At 39.1% G+C, this 16,639-nt stretch overlaps 1 protein-coding gene across 2 annotated transcripts in view; it reads left to right on the top strand.

Moving 5' to 3' along the window:
• Positions 1–457: 457 nt before the first annotated feature.
• Positions 458–16,639, top strand: part of LOC121954068 (leucine-rich repeat and fibronectin type-III domain-containing protein 2) — a 285,943-nt gene continuing 269,761 nt past the window's right edge. For both annotated transcript variants that reach the window (XM_042501391.1, XM_042501389.1), the window contains exons 1-2: positions 458–520; positions 637–834. The gene's annotated coding sequence lies outside the window, so the exon portion shown is untranslated. The remainder of the gene's footprint in view (positions 521–636; positions 835–16,639) is intronic.

The raw sequence follows: 16,639 nt of genomic DNA, 5'->3' as shown, positions 1-16,639 counted from the left end.
TTGAATACAGCATTAATACCTAAATTAATTAAAAAAAAACCCCAAAACTTTCTTACCATTGACCAAACACATCAAGTCGCCAGCTCGTGTCTTTAAAATGATCTCCAAGTTGCCAAGTTGTTTTTCCGACATGAAAGGCCATTCATGTGAATTTTCTCAGTTGGAAAGTTATCATTCCGATTATTCCGACATCACCTGAACGCAGCATTATTGAAGCTGGCGTCTACTGTTTTTCACATTGTTTGATGCCAGAGTCTATTCTCGTGCACTAACTGAATCCTGTGCGCGTGAGGGCAGTGCGTGATCAGAGAGAGAGAGACGCTGGAGGGAAGCAGGAGTGACAACGCGCAAGCGTACAACAGGGAGGAGTTTGGGGAAATGTGTTGGTTTTGCTAGCATAACAAAGTCAAAAGTTTTAGCTAACGCTCTCACCAATTTGTTGAGTAATTCCTGGACTGTCAGCGGTACTTGTGAGCAGCGGAAGAATCCAAAACACACTCTTGCCAGGGTATTTTGCTGGGTATGTAAGGATGGCTAATTAAGCAGCTCACTTAGCTAAACAGTACATTCGTTAGCACCATGAATGGACAGTAGGTACTAATGAGCTAACAGAGGTATTTGCGGCTATTCATGCAGTGTTTTCGACGTGGAAACGCTGAGGAAAACCAGACAGACTCTGAGATACCAGGTCACTCAGAGCTCCTCTGGTCATGTTGGAAGAAAGGACGCAGAAGGATCATTTCTTGTGCTAGAGGGCTCCATCACTATATTGGCACACCAAGGGACACTGATTGAGTCGTAGACACCTCATCAAAAGCTACAGAACAGGACCAGGTACCTTTTATTTTATTTTATTTGATCGTATTACTCATAATTGATTGGAATGACCATGTGTTTTGGGTCACAGCATACCAGAGCCCTGCACCATGCCTGCAACTTTTGTTTTTTAAAGTGGTTTCGCTTGGTTTAAATGTGAGAGTGGGCCCGCTAAGTGTTGAATTTGAAGTGTTAAATTTTGTGAACAAAGTGTAAAAATTTGCGTTTAAAGTGCACAGTGCGCTATTTATTTATTTATTTATTTATTTTAATTTTGCATTCATTTTATTTGATATTTTCTAAGTTATGGGGGTCTACTTATTTAATCCTATTTCCATGTGGTGTTTTTTTCATCAAGAAGCCTTTTATGCTATTTGGTGTTTATATTTTGACAAAGGAGTTTATATACAAGTTATTTCATTCTAAAAAACTCAGGGTCCTGCTCACATTTATATTATACAGCATAGGAGCGCTACATGTAACTTTACTGTTTATCTTATGTTTCTCTGCCAAAGATCTTTCAGTTACCTAAGACTTTGCAACTTGTGTACCCTCTCACACTTTTTTAAAGCAGTGTTGTCACATCCTGAGTAAGGATGTCATGTTAAGAGGAGATAAGTTGTCACACCTGTGTGACAACGAAGGTAAACAAAGGAATGGGCGGGGCCCATGCTCAAAATACAACCGATGCTCCGGTCAGATTTGGAAATCCCTTATTCTAAGACCTTCGCAGCTACTTTTGAAGGTACAGTGTTATCATAATTAATAGCATCAATAGCCAGAGCTACAAAACTAAATGCAAAGTTGTATTCAATCATTTCCTTTACTGTAGCCCTTTATATGGACTCATTTCTTTGATCATCAATATAGATACATCAACTGCAACTCCTAAAAGACACAATGGCTATCACACACCATATCAGACATGGGCTGTGACAGTAGGGATTATTTTTCACCGCAACTAAAAGGCAACATATTACCGTGCTTTGGCGGTAATAAGTTGGTCTATCAGACATACCTGATAAAGTTCTGTTAGAGCGAAACATCATTTTGCTCATTAGATATATGTCAGCAGTAAGCTGACATATTTATCAATGGTATATTTGTCAGATTTTTACAAAAAAATCTGACTAACTCTAAGTAGAAATTGCATGCAATATCACGAATGAGGCACAAAACAAACTCCACTTGTTTGACTATTATGAACCAACCTGTCCTTCAACATGAGAGAGACGCATTTAATTCTGAAACATACTATCATGCAGCAGCTATAATTTGTTGTATTAGGACTAATTTAGTGAATGTCAGACCTGAAACGGTCTCCGTCACTGAAAATGATATACAATTATTATCAAATGTGGAAGGCTCAAGTCAGTTGTCAAGATACCACTCACATCTCACAGCTATTGATTCCCCCATGAGTGTGACTGTGTGACTCGACTTAGCCCATGAATTCTTCCCTCACATCACTCTGTGACAGAATCATCTCATTTAACCAGAGTTATTGCTCTCATTAGGGAGGACACTCGCTTCCTCTGTTTATCTGCCCGACTGCTGACCGCAGGTTAATGAATAATAATAAATAATAACACACTGATCATTATGCTAGGAGGGCTTAGCATGACAGCTACTCGGTCAAAGAAGAACACAACGCCCAAGGGCGGCAGAGACGGGGGGACTGGAAAGGCATTATCCTCCTTTATCTTCAGGATCATCAAGGGTCCTTGAGCCAATTGGATTATTCTTGAGACGCTATACGCAATTGATTGGTACGCTATTGAGTGAGTACAGCCTTGCGGATGTGTGTGTATGACAAGACTATTACCTTTCAGATTGTTGGGCGAGGGAGCAGTGTTTTCGAGGATCATCATAAATGCATTGGAGCAATCTCTCTCTTTCAAGGCTGCACTGATGAGCTGTGAAATGTGTTCAAGGTATCAGGAAATGTTAGACCTTACAAAGCCCAGCGCTCTCGTTTTCCAACAATTTTTTTTCACCGTTCTGTAATTCCTTTGACAAAACATGCCAAAGCGAGCGTATGTTGAAAGGAAGAAAAACTGTCAACGTTAAGAAAAAAATAAATGGTCTTTGACCTGATAAAAAAGCACGGGACCACAACATTAGCTTTCATTGATAACAGAAAACTCCCAATTCCCTGCCCACAGAGGGAACCTGAGTTTATTGAACGTGTTGCCAATGGAATGAAAAAGGATGAAATGAATTGCAAAAACGAAGCTGACATCTGTCCTGGCAGTCAAATAGACCACTAATTCTGCTTTTACTAAACAAGGAAGCTTCTCTACTACACACACACACACACACACACACACACACACACACACACACACACATAGTGGTTGGCAAGGACAGTGACTATTCAATTTATTGATGCAAGCGTCTGGCACTCAGCCCATATTAGCGCTTCAGCCTGTCTCTACTGCGGCTAATTTTCTAAAAATTGCTACAGCCACTATATCCAGCAGACATGGACAGACAATTACCCAGCTCCAACAACCACTTACCGTAGCAAAAAACATATTTTGACAATGATTTTTCAGGTAGGTGTTCCAGTTGCCTCAGTCATCCAGAAAAGAGTCTGAAGGCCACTTAATATAGCCGAAGCAAGAAGAAATACTCACTTAGTTTAGTTAGAAAAATATTTGAATCTTTGATCAACTTTAAATTCTAAACTAATATTGAATTGACTGGTAACTAAATCCCTCCCCCAGACAAACAAGTGTTCAATTATAACCTAGTAAACATAACTAGCCAAGGTAGGCGTGTCATGCTTTGGATTTGTTCGCATGCTGAGGTGACGTGCATGGGACTGTAGTTACAGTTAAAGAGTTTGGTGGACAATGTTTTTTTTCCAGCCTCTCCAAAAGCAAAATTTTAAGAAGTGAAATGTAAATGTCCAAGGTTACAGCCTTTAAGGATTTAGCAGTACATTCGTTTTTAGGGTTTAAGATAGCATTCAACAAAAGCCCTACATAAAGGCTAACATTAGCTCTGGTTGCTCTTGATTAAATTTGGCACGTTTTATACTCAAGCGACTTCAGCACTATTTTTACAGTTTTTATTTCTGTGGGATTGCAATGTCACTGACTTTTTAATTAATGATTGACTGAAAACACAGATACACAGTGCAACTGAGTTCAGTCTTATCTGTTCTAGACTGATTGATCAGGGATGATCCCTGCACACGTGCTGAGGTTTTAGCATGGTTACCAAATGATTTACATACATATAATGTAGATCGCTTGTATGGGTCTATTATAAATGACTTTCTGTGCAGTTCATTATCAGCAGGTGGATTTATTGGTATTTTAGCTTTTTGTAATCTTGCTTAACCTTACATGAAACAAGTCCATGGTTGGACTGTGTGCTTTGACATCACAAACAAACTGCACCAAAGTCCGCTTGGCAATGGACCAAGACCCTCCTTTCCAAGCAGTCTGAGCCTGGTTATTTTTGCCATGGTATAGCATTGCTCGACTTGACTCGCTTAACCGTTTTAGTTCTTTTAGTCTTCCTTTGACAATTGTTGAAGATAATACCTGATACTTTTTTAGTGTCATCTCAGTCAAAGTTCCGTGTGAGCTGAGCCTATTCTAACACATTCTTCCGTTTGGCTGCAGATAAAAAGCTCCTGTGAGAGAACACACTGTGTTTGTGTGGCATTAAAGACGATGTCATGGTATCGCTATGATCACTTCAGAATAGTCTCAGTTGGGTGTAACTTTCTGCTGTGGCCAACAAAATTGAGAAAAGTACCTGGTACTAGGGCTGGATCTCACTACTGATGTCCTGAATTGATTTGATTTCGATTCTCAAGGTCCAGATTCGATCATATTATAGTCTTCAATAATTCAGCGCCGGGACCTCTAAGTACTTTCAAGATTATCAGAGTTGAAACGCCAATTATCCAATCAATCATCCTTGATCTTGGATTTTACTGATTTTTTTGACAGCTTTGATGCCAGTTAAACCATAAAAAATAATTGCATGATTTATTTTGACCAAACAGAACATGTTAGGTGTGTAAGCACCCTAAAACCCCTTTTAAGGGCTCATCAAATCTGCTAGTGACAGTTGTTATTTCAGATGGCAAACTAGAAGGTCACAGCTAGAAATCAAAGGCCTGGTGATGCTTACTTCTGTTTGAAATCAATGACCCTTTGTTTCAAACATTATTATCAAAATTTAGTTGAATATCTTTCACCATTATTGTTAGAAACATTTTTAGCAGTGTGTCACAGTACTTCTTGGACATGTTGAATGTGTATGGTTTCACATTGCAGTGAAACTTGTTTTTGTTTCCTGTGTGTCTATAACAATGCACACAACTGCACACAGTTTCACAGTATTTGCCCTCTCACAGATGACAGGTGCTGTGGCCTCCATAACTGCCAACTGCTGGCCTCAGCAGCTCAAATGAAAATCACAGTTGATCTCTAAAAAAAGTCTACAAATGAAATTATATTGACATTCATCTGCTTCCAAAATAACATTTAAGTATTTTGTATGTGAAAGATATGAGGATGGTTTGTTAAAAAAACACATTCCGATGCCACAAGTGGCTATTTTTTCAGTATTGTTTGGAGAAGAATTCAGTACATTATACAGCTGTCGGGGTGTTCATATCTACCAGTGACTAACGTCTTTAGTAGACTACCAAGCACCCACATGACAGGAAAAGCCACTGTATTTTTGGCTGTTGGCACAAAATCAGATTTCCTTCCCACCACTGTGCTTAGGTTCATTTCAAGTTTTTTGGAGAGGAAAAATCTCACTCTGCTCTTGTTGACAGGTGCCTGTATATCATGGCTTGACAGTATTGCAGAAATCTTAATCGTGGAGGGCGTATCATGGATTTTCCCTCCAGTGTACATAAACAAGGACAAATAATAAGGAGAAGCAGTATAATGATCTAGCTGTTTATTCCTTGATGCAGTTAAAATATGCTGTGTAATCCAGTTGACTCTATCTGATGCTATCCACCTCAGTGGCACTGAGGAGGTAAAACGGTCTGATCCCACATCTTGTTAAGCGCTATGATGCTGTTTGACAGAGGTCAGCAGAGGTGATTGGCTACGGAGCTATGGAACTTTCAGTTGCAGCTATTGTGCTGTAGCATAAGAAGATTATATCCATCTATCCATGTCCAGACTTACTTATTCTGTCATCTCAGCTGAGGATTATCCTGATCTACTTAGGGAAAATGGGATTTCAGTAACTGTACACTTTAAGTTGCTGGAACATGCAAAATGTCATTTTTGCTACGGTGCTGTGATGAATTCTGTGGCGCTGAAACGTCCCATGCAGACTCATGAAATTTTGTTGAGGTGAAATAAAAAGCCGTGCTTGTCTGATTTTGAAGAGGTACGATTATGTTTAAGCCCATCAGATAGGATGCTTAATGTTTTTGGCAAATGCATCAACTGGGTTTCTGGAAATCTTAAACCTTCCTTCATGGACTAAGAGAAATTCTGCATTTAAAGATGACAGTTTGACTTTTTGCACTTTCAACTACAGAAACACCTCCCAGCCGACCTGACATACTCATCCCCCACCTGCTGCACTCAGGGAGAGAAATGCTGGAATAAGGAGAATTAGCCCAGGGACTACATCTTCATTTCCCTCTAACCTCTAGGATCTGCCATCCCCCCAACATCTGCTTTATCCAGCTCTTTATAGCCTGAACTATGTCTCCTACTAATTACAACATCTTGAGGAACTAAAGCCAATAATGAGAAAAGCAGGTGTGTAGAACTGGAGGGTCCTACTAACCAGGATTTCAGGCACAATGCAAGCAAAATAATTCACCTTGTAATTGGGCGACCAAGGAAGCGCACAGAGGAAGTTTGGGCAGTGAATGAGAGCCTATGTGGCATTCTTCTGTGCTTGTATACCAAACCTGAGGGCTGAAATGCTTAATTTGAAATGGAGGTAACTTACCAGATTTGTGTTTAGAGGGATTTTCTCACTTTCACTTTCTCAATTTTCCAAAACTAAACAGTCATGTAAACTTTGATCTTTCATCGTTTGAAAATTGACCAATCCTTTACAGTCAGAATTGCAATTAATACCAGATTCAAAGCTTCAATTTATAATTGTCTTCATGTGTTTTAATAAGTTGAAACAAAAGCCATGCTAGCAGCCCTGAGGCTGTACGCTACACAATTTTCCTGGGATAGCAAAGAAATGGTCCACCTTACTCTGCCTTACTCTGCCTTAGATTGGCTGACATTCTTACCCTAACCCTAACACCAGCATACCAACATCCTCAGTGGCATGAGGTGTAGCAGGTAATCCCCATGTTCACCTTCTTAGTTTAGCATGTTAAAGGGCAAAAAAACAACAACTAGTAAAACTAATGGGAAGTTTTATAGATATTTAGTCATATTGGACAAAAAAAAAAAAAGAATTCACCTGATTATGCCTGTAGACTAAAAGTCAGAGGATCAATAACGTTGTTACATTTCATCTTCAGGGAAACATGGATGTCTAAATTGAATTTTAATTGCAGTTAATCCAATAGTTTTTGAGACATTTATTGATTCAGTGCAGTAAATTTCATCCTGGTGGCGGCTCCAGAGGAAAAGTCAGACAATCCCTGAAATCAGTTGGATTCATCCTCGAATGACCAAAATTTTATAGCAATTCATTTGACCATATGTGAATCATATTTGAAAAAATCCAATACCAGTACCAATACCTGTACCCTTAAAGTGACACAGATACCAAAAGAGAACTTCTTTTAAAACTGTTTTTTGTCTTCATTGGATACCCACCATGTGAATGTAGCATTCACTGGCATAAAATGCCACCAGACAGTGTTTTGGTAGCTTCTCAGCACTAAACTGTCAGCTCTGCCAAATACGCTGTACTCGACTTCACCAAAGCACAGAATATATGGGTTATAGCTGCTACCATAGTGGGCCATCCACATGTTGAAATAAATCAAAGAACGCTTGCGGTGGTTTGCTGTAAAGAAACATATATAGTCATTTTTTTCTATATTTGGGTACAAAAAGGATTGAATATACGAAGCCACACTGGGGCTATGTCTAAAATGTCATAGCAATACATCTCATAGCTGATGAGATATTTTAGTTTGGACGGAGTCTGGTGAGGCAACTGATATTGCCATTCTCAGAGCCTGCAGCTAGCATAGCTAAAAACAGAGATACATAAATAAACCAACATTGGACCAAATGTGAAAAGGAATCCTGGCACATAGTTAGTGCATTGCATCCTGATCCATGTGTTTCATTTCATTTTAGATTCAAGCTTTTCTTGGAGAATTTCCTCGGCCTACATTGGCTGCTCCTTTTCACTATTTCACCAGTTCTGATTAATAGATTTCACCAGTTCTGTTCCACTTTGCCTCTATGAGTCTCCTTTTAGAAAGAAAAATATAAGTAAGAGATGACAGTAACAGTCCAGACATTCTGTATTTATTTGCCTTAATTCAAGCGGAGGGTAAGTGCCTCACTTTTCCCCTGAAGTAAGGACTCTGCTATTTGCTCTTCAAACATTTCAAGGCTGAGTTGTAGCTTCATGACCTTTCCCACTCTCCTTTAATACACACAGAAGACAAAAAGCTGTCTCAGCTCTGCTACTTGCGTAAAGCCAGATGTTGTGATATCTTGATGGCAGGTAATACACTGTTAGTCCTGATGATAAACCTTAACTGCTGCCACAGATGAGGGTACATATTGTGTTTGGATGGATAGGATCTAACAAAGCATAGAGCCCTGGGGGGACCACTGACCAGCTTTAATGTCTTTCTGGGTAGAGCTAACTGCAAACAAATGGTCATTGTGTCTGCAGCTGCAGGTTAGCCTCAGGCAAGGTGGACTGAAATATAGCTGAAAATGTGCTGGATCGATTCCCTATGCGGAAAGTCTCTTTTGATGAGCTGCTGGGTTAGTTTAGTTTTAGATTGAACTTCTTTTTAATGTGTTTTTGTACAATTTAATCATTTACATTTTTTCAGTTTTATAGCTTTAATTGCATTTGTCACAGCTACTTTCTCTTCCTTTTTTTTCCCCCAATAACCTCGATCTGTGATGCACATCATGATTGTTAGCAACTGTCTGTTTGCAGAGCCCGCCACGAAACCCTGAGCTCCTTCTAAAAGGGCAAACTGTGCCTCTGTGTGCACACCTGGCTTTGTGTGTAAATGTAGGAGCGATATGAGGCCACACAATCACACATTCTCAGTGTGTGGTTCCAAATGTCACAGGTGAGGAACAGTAATAAACATTGATACGTTCTGAGCAGCTGAATGTAACAGAGATACACCACCAGTTGAATATTGGAATTCAAGCAAGTCAAATGTGACTGAGGTGATCATTATATCATGGCTGCAAAAGTGAAGGTCAGTCTCCTACAATTCTTTACTATATGAATCAAATTAGATCTGTAATGCCAGTACTTGCGATGTTTGCATTGAATTACACACACACACACACACACACACACACACACACACATATGTGTAATTAAAAAAAAAAACATAATCCACCCAGCTCCCGTGTTTCTTGAAGCAGACTGTACATTTCTTCCCCAGGCTGGTATGAAAAGTTAATACATACTTGTATCTTTAGAAGGCTGGAATGCTCCTCTGTCTGTTGTGTCCAAGAGAACCCACATTACTCCCATTTTATAATATTTGCATTGGTTACCTATTTGTCACAGAATTAAGCCCAATATCATTTATCTTTCTGTAATCATTTAGTGGCTTTACTTTGATCTGTCTTATCTAAAAACATATTCCTCCTAAGTCCCCTTAGATCCTCTGGCTCAAGCCTGTGGTCAGAACGAAAAGGCGTAGAGGCAGATTTATTTGTTATGCCCCTTAACCATAGCCTGGGAACCAAACAAATCTGCAAGTTTATGTTATTTGCCCTGGCAGATACATCTGGTACCCCTCGTGTTCAGACAGATTTGCAACTATTATCTAATAATAGTTTTTTATGATCAAAAAACAGTAACAAGTTATATCAAGAACAAACAAAAATCAATAACATCCTAAAGTTCAATTTTCCATATATCAGTTTAATGAAGGAATTTCTTTTACTGTACTTTTTACTTATTCCAGACACGTCTGCTTCACAAGGAATTAAAATTACAGTTCACAGTTATTAAATAGCTGTGTGTCCCCAGGTCATTTTATCATCATGCAAATGGGGCTTCAGTTTTCCCAAACCAAAGAGAATGACGGCAACTGTGGGGCCATTATCTTTCTGAGAAGGGATGAACTGGGGCCAAATGGACTAATGCTCATGGCGAGGGACACAGTGAGGAGGTCAGGTCAGCCATTCAGTGGGGACAGTAATGGCTGCTTTGTGCCTTGCCCTGACAATGACAGTGATGATTACGGGTAGGCCCTCGAGCCATATGAATTCCCAGAGAAGTCGTGGATGACACTGTGACTTGGCCCAGGTCTTAGGTGGATTAGGGCTGACAAACACAAAATAGGATAAACGACCTGTTCTTGTCTCGCTGGAGGTGTAAAAAGCATACATTCTCACCATAATAGGCTTGGCCTTCGACAGAGAAAAAACATCACATTCCTTTTATTGAACATAGGATAGGTCTGTGTAAACCTATTGCCTCATGGCAAAACAGTTAAAGAAAACAAACAAAAAAAACCATCTAATAATCCTGGCAAAATTATAGATTTAAGGTTACAAAGCTTGAGTTTATCATTATATCAAACTCTATTTTGATGTTATGATCAGCATTTTTTTTCCAGCAATAGCTATTGAATATATATTCAAGAAATGCAGTTTGAATGAATGAACATTTTAGAGTTAATGCAGTGAATGCTCTTATTGTGAGTTCAGTGATACTATTTAATGAAATATATACATAAAGATGGTCTCCACGTCTTTGCTTCCTCCAGTCTGTGCAGTAACAATGTCCCCAATATTGAGTTCCTGCAATTCAACTGATCATGAGCGCACCAATTGGTGCACCCATCTTTCAATTATGACGTAAAATCCTCTTTGTATAGCATCAAATAACTAATTAAAACCAAACTTATCAGGAAAAATGAACACCTGAACAAACATCAGGGTAATAAGAAAAAAACAAAGTGACAGAAACCATTGTTGAAAGCTGTCATGTTGTCCATCTTCATTATGCACCCTATGGCCACCTATACAACAGCCAGCTACTAGGGGTTGATTAAGATGTTTTGGCCTCACTTTAGGTGAGATGTCATGAGGTCCATCTTCATATACAGTTTTAAGTCCCCAGTCAAGGTGTTTCTGCTGCCTGTAGTGGATGATACATGCCATTTTGAATGAAATTTGAAAGCCTTGTGCTTAAAATTCACTTTTTAGCCCCACCAATAAAAGCAAATCAATCAAGACTGAACCCTTAAAGCCTTGGAAAAGCCACATGGTTTCAAATGCTAAATATGTTTCTACAGCAGTACGATTAAACATTATTAAAGATGCAACAATTCAAATCATAATTCTGGAATTAATATCTTTAGTTGTTATTTATTTCTTATTTCTTATTTCTTTTAGGAGTTTAACACTAAACTGTTGCACCAGTCAAGTTCCATTTACAGTTACACTTCATGTGATCCATCGGCTTTTAGGTGTTTGTGCAAAATTTAGTCGTGATTAGCATTTGAGTTTTTAAGTAATTGCCAAAAACATCTTTGGCAAGGTCACAGTGACTTTGACCTTTCCACCGTCCAGGTGGAAAGTTGTGACAAATTTGAAGAAACTCCCTAAAGGCGTATAGGACTTCTTGAGATGTTGTTTTCTAGAGAATGAGACTGATACAAGGTCACATTGACCTTTAACTTCGACCACTGAAAACTAAACAGTTCAACGTTGAGTCCAAATAAGTATGTGTGCCAGATTTTTAAGAAATGCTCAAAAACATAATGCCTCCAGCCACTGATGCAATATACAATTTAAAGAAAAAAACAAGCAAACGATCCTATCATAATTTCATTCAAATTTGTAAGTCCCAAGTGTTGCATCTAAAAACATGACCCTTCTTCCAACTAAGCTCAGACAACATTCAGAAAATCTGTCAAATTGTAGAAAACCCTGAAGTTTTTGTGTTCATATGCGACTCTATTGCTCAGAAGAATGTGACTGTGCAAGCATGTTATGAAGGCATTAAATGATTTTCGCATTGTTTAATTATTACTTAGTACAATGCCATCCACCACACCCCTCGATGTCTCATTTATTTATAGATATTATTGACAGAAATGGGCTTACATCTATTTAATGCCAGAATAGCAGAAAAGAGAAAGAAGCAGAAACAATGAACAATGAAAGCTGTCTGTGAACACCATTTAGGGTATGCATGAATCGTGCATTGGTTACGAGTTTGTCCTAGTACTTGTTGCTACTGCGCAGCAGTATGTAAGAGCAGTCAGGTTCCCTCACTCCATTGTTGTCCTTGATGGCATGATGTGAAACATTGTGTGGAAAATTGCCTGCACTGCGGCTGAGGGGGATGCATTGTCATGACGCATGCCTCTACAAAAGATTGAAAATGGGATTCCACATTGTTGACAATGTAGGGGACGGTTTATACAGTGATGTGTGCTGAGTGCGAGCGAGAAACTTATCTGACAGATATCTGAATGCTGCAGCTGAAAATGTCTGGCGTGACATTTCATCGGTCTGCTCCTCCAAAGTTGAGGATTTCAGCAGGACTGTTGTGGAATAAATCCCAGCTTTCACCTTCCTGGTAAACACAGTAAGGGAGGATATGATTTCTACAAAGCTTTGTCTCTTAATTTTGATACATCTATGTGACTTCACATATCTTGGAAGCGTTATGTTAAATATTGCTTTGTTCAAACTACCCAAATCATAGTTATTCATGAGTGGAAACACAAGAAATCCCACTGCTATTTATCAGTCACTGAGTTACATTTCTCTCTATGACTTTAATTTTGTTAGACTTCCCAAAGCTTATCAATCACGTTTGATCTCACAACATAAGCAATTATGTAAATCTTCAGAATAATAACCATAACATTGCTGTTGTGTCTTTGCTTGGATGGTTAGTGTAACCAGGTTTTCTTTATGCATGCAGGCAAATTAATGATCAGTTTTACTTTTTATTCCTCACCACTTCACAGGCTGTTGACAGCATGACAGTGTTATGCTATGGTAATTAATGTTTGAGAGTCTATCTGATGTGTACCTTTCAGCCCTTACCACAGCATGGGTACTTACGAATTGCTTTTTTTAATGCATTCGATCTCTTAAATTACTGGACACATTATGTTTTCAAATTTTCTAAATCTAACGCTGCTTTTTTGGAACACGGTACCCCTTTATAGTGAAGCACCTTTTATCCGGGGTTTATAGGTTATCACCTGTGGTTAGTAAATCATTTTGTAATGCTTAATATATATGTAATTTAATTACCGACTTACTGTTAGTTATTAATTACTTTAATTAGAACAACTCATGGGTTGCCAGGCTGTGAAAATACTTGGCTGGTCAGTCATTAAAAGAGTTGGAGTGAGTTATTAACGTGTCACTCATAGTCATCCATCACTTTTGTTGTATGTATGTTGTATTTTTAAAGGCATGTTAAGTCTTTTTATCTAAATGTGTGAATAAACTAAACTAAACTAAACTAAAAAAATAACTGTTACAGATGTAAACATCTTACTTGTAATAAGGGTCTAACTTTAAAGAGTGCTCTTATAATATAATGTTGCCCTTCTGTAAAGTTGAGGGAAGCACTTTTTCAGTCAGTCAAAGTTCCAACGGTCTTTTGATGAAGTCTGATGAACTAATAAAGAGTTAATGACACAAAGCAGGGGTCCAAAAAGATGAACTGCTGCCAGAAAGACTTTTCACAACTCAGCATTCCAAAATGTATGCCATCTGATTTATCCATAAAGCATTAGTTAGTGATTAAATGAATCATTCATTACAGCTTATAAAGCCCTTAAGACCATATCTATCATTTAGAGTCTTAGTTAAGTTTGCCTGCACACGGCTCTCACGGGGGGGAAACTGAGCTGCAGCAAGTGCAATCAGTGCTAGCAGCTAATGTTGCTAACAGCATGAACGCTGCCAAAAACAGACACAATGCTGATAGAGCTGAGGATGTTAGTCTGAAGGGAACCTGAGGGTGGGTGTTTGTTTGTTTTTACGGTTCTGCCACTGTGAGTTAGGTGTATAAGAACGATGCGGTGGAGATTACATGCACTAACATGTTGTGTGCATGCTTCTGCCATAACAAACAACAAAGAAGCTCTGATTACAATACACAAATGAGGAGCATGACTTCATTCTCTGCCCAGGACCTCATTTTTCAATATCTTTTCACAGTTTAAATTGTTGTTTGCTGCAGTATTCTATTATTCTGTAAATTTTGTATGGAGAGGTGCAAGGACGACATTCATTTGTGGGCCAATACTAAAGTGAACATCACCCTGGTTTCATGGACCAACAGCCAATTTGATATTCCGTTGAATATTAGATTATTAAAGAAAATAAGTGAGTGGAGTATTTAGGGATTTAGAGATCTTGTGTTAAACACAGACATTATTTTAGGTAACTAACCAAAAACACACTTAAAAAACATTTTGACTTCAAGAACGAGGGAACCGTGAGTGCTAAAATGCGAGCTCCTTCAAACAATTTGTAATAACTAAAACAGTTTCATGTACAGATATGTGCTCATCAGTGTTGCGGCAATATTTTTTTAAAAAGATTTATTTATTTATATTTGGCTTACCCTTTATTACATATAGGACAGCTTAAACGTGCAGGGGGGAGAGAGAAGGGATCACATGCAGGAAGGGTCCGCAGGTTGGACTTGAACCAGCTGTAGCAAAGACACAGCCTCATTACATGGGGTGCATGCCCCACCAGGTGAGCAATGGACACCCTGACATGAGTGATTTTTAAGCCTTTCCTAGTGTAGACATGAAAAGGATCAGCCAAGATTTATCTAAAAAGTAAGAGTACAGACTGAAAAGAAGACTAGGAGAGACAAAGGGTGTAATAGTCCTGCAGTGTTGGCAGCGAAGCCAGGCAACACTCATCTCAACTATTACAGCTAAACCAGAATTCATGAATAATACTGATAAATATGTAAGCTTTAACACCAATCATGGAGAGGATTGCACATGCAGTCTGTATATCGGCCTATTTGTCATTTAATTTCATAAGTACTAGCTTAATCATTGCAGTATTATTAGAAATATTGCAGTTTCCCACCAAAGTCAATACTGGCTCTAAGACTAATTCATTTTCATGAAGAAATACTTGATTTTGCAAAAGGCCCAACAGTTTGTGTAATGCATTATTCTCGGCGGGATAAATGTTTGAAATGATAATTTCATGTGACTGTTTTTGGTATAAGCTGCGTGTCTTCTAGTTGCTATAGGCTGCCTTAATGAGTCCGATGATGTGCTGATTGGTAACTCGTATCGGTTAAGCATTCAGTCTTTATCAAACAGAACAAATAAGTGATATCAACAAGCAAATTGTCTTGTTGATTGAACAGTAAAACTGAGACCATACTGCTTTCAGTAAACACTGTGAAGCCTTTTAACTAATGACTGACCCTACTGTATGTTTGCCAGGTGGAAAATACTTCTCAACAAGAATAGCAAACAGATGTTCAATGGTACGAAGAACCTGCAATGCAGTCTAATTGAAATTACCTTTTACTTTGTTTAAATGCACTTCAATGCGGCATCGCTAGCGGCTGAGAAAACATTATATTAAACTGGTGAACAGAAACAACTGCTAATGGAAATAAATGTGTACCGTTGACTCACTGTGCATATATTGATTTGCATGCACCCTTGGGTCTGTTTCATTTCTCCTTGGATTTTCATTAGAGCCAGTGGAAGGCAGCTTGGGCTTCTCCTGCATCACGTCTGCGGCTTACTCGGCTGTGTTTTTTTCATGGCCCGAGGCGCTGCTTTAGCCGCACAGGCTCGCAGACACGTAGACGAACTGCAGGCCAAGATCATCCCTAGTGTATGGTGTGAAAGGTAGGGGAGGGTCAGGACAGTGTGTGTGTGTGCAGGATGTCTAGAAGGGTGTAGTGTTTCTCTCCAATAGCTCGGCCCAGCGGGGAGTTCTGATAGCCTGTCAAACATTAGCGACCTCATCCCCACCTCAAAGTAATGAAACCGTCGGATGTTGGATCAGTTCAGGGGAAAAAAAGCCTATATAACTGAGTTGAAAAAGGAAGGAGGAGGGACTTTTTTGAAGTGCGGTAAACAACCTTCATCTGTGTCCTCGTCTTCTACCTGTGAAGGTACTATATGGTGGCCAAGTGTACCCGCTGTTCCTCTTTGCCCTCGTCTCATGCAACAGAAAACTCCTTCGCCAGCGTCTTCAGGGAAAACACGGATGATGAAAGCATCATAAAGAGATATAATGATGTACTTCCCTGCTTGGTCCCTGCGTGGCTCCCTGGGTGTACAGTAATTGTTGTAGAAGCGTAATGGAACCTGCGGCACACGTGCCGCTGGTGAGTGGGGGACATTTTAAAGGATCTTAATGTCATCATTATCTCCTGCTGAGGTTACCCATGTGTATCTCCTCTGGGTGTCATGTGAGGCCCACGTCAGAGGAATGTTTAGACTTTCTCCTACAGAGGAGTGTCTCCTTTGGTAATTTTGCAGGGGAAGCTTAGGATATCAACAGTGGATGACTCAGAGCTCTAGTATCTAGTAAGTTCTAGTATTTAGTTAGTAGTTTTAATAGTTTTTTGTTGTTGTGGTTATTTTTTATGAACATGTAAAAATATAAATATTAAAAAAAAAGAACAGTAATCTCTATAT

Source organism: Plectropomus leopardus, chromosome 14 (genome assembly GCF_008729295.1).
Source record: "Plectropomus leopardus isolate mb chromosome 14, YSFRI_Pleo_2.0, whole genome shotgun sequence".
Taxonomy (NCBI): domain Eukaryota; kingdom Metazoa; phylum Chordata; class Actinopteri; order Perciformes; family Serranidae; genus Plectropomus; species Plectropomus leopardus.
The sequence above is the reverse complement of the archived record's forward strand: the minus strand, read 5'-3'. Positions and strand labels throughout refer to the sequence as shown.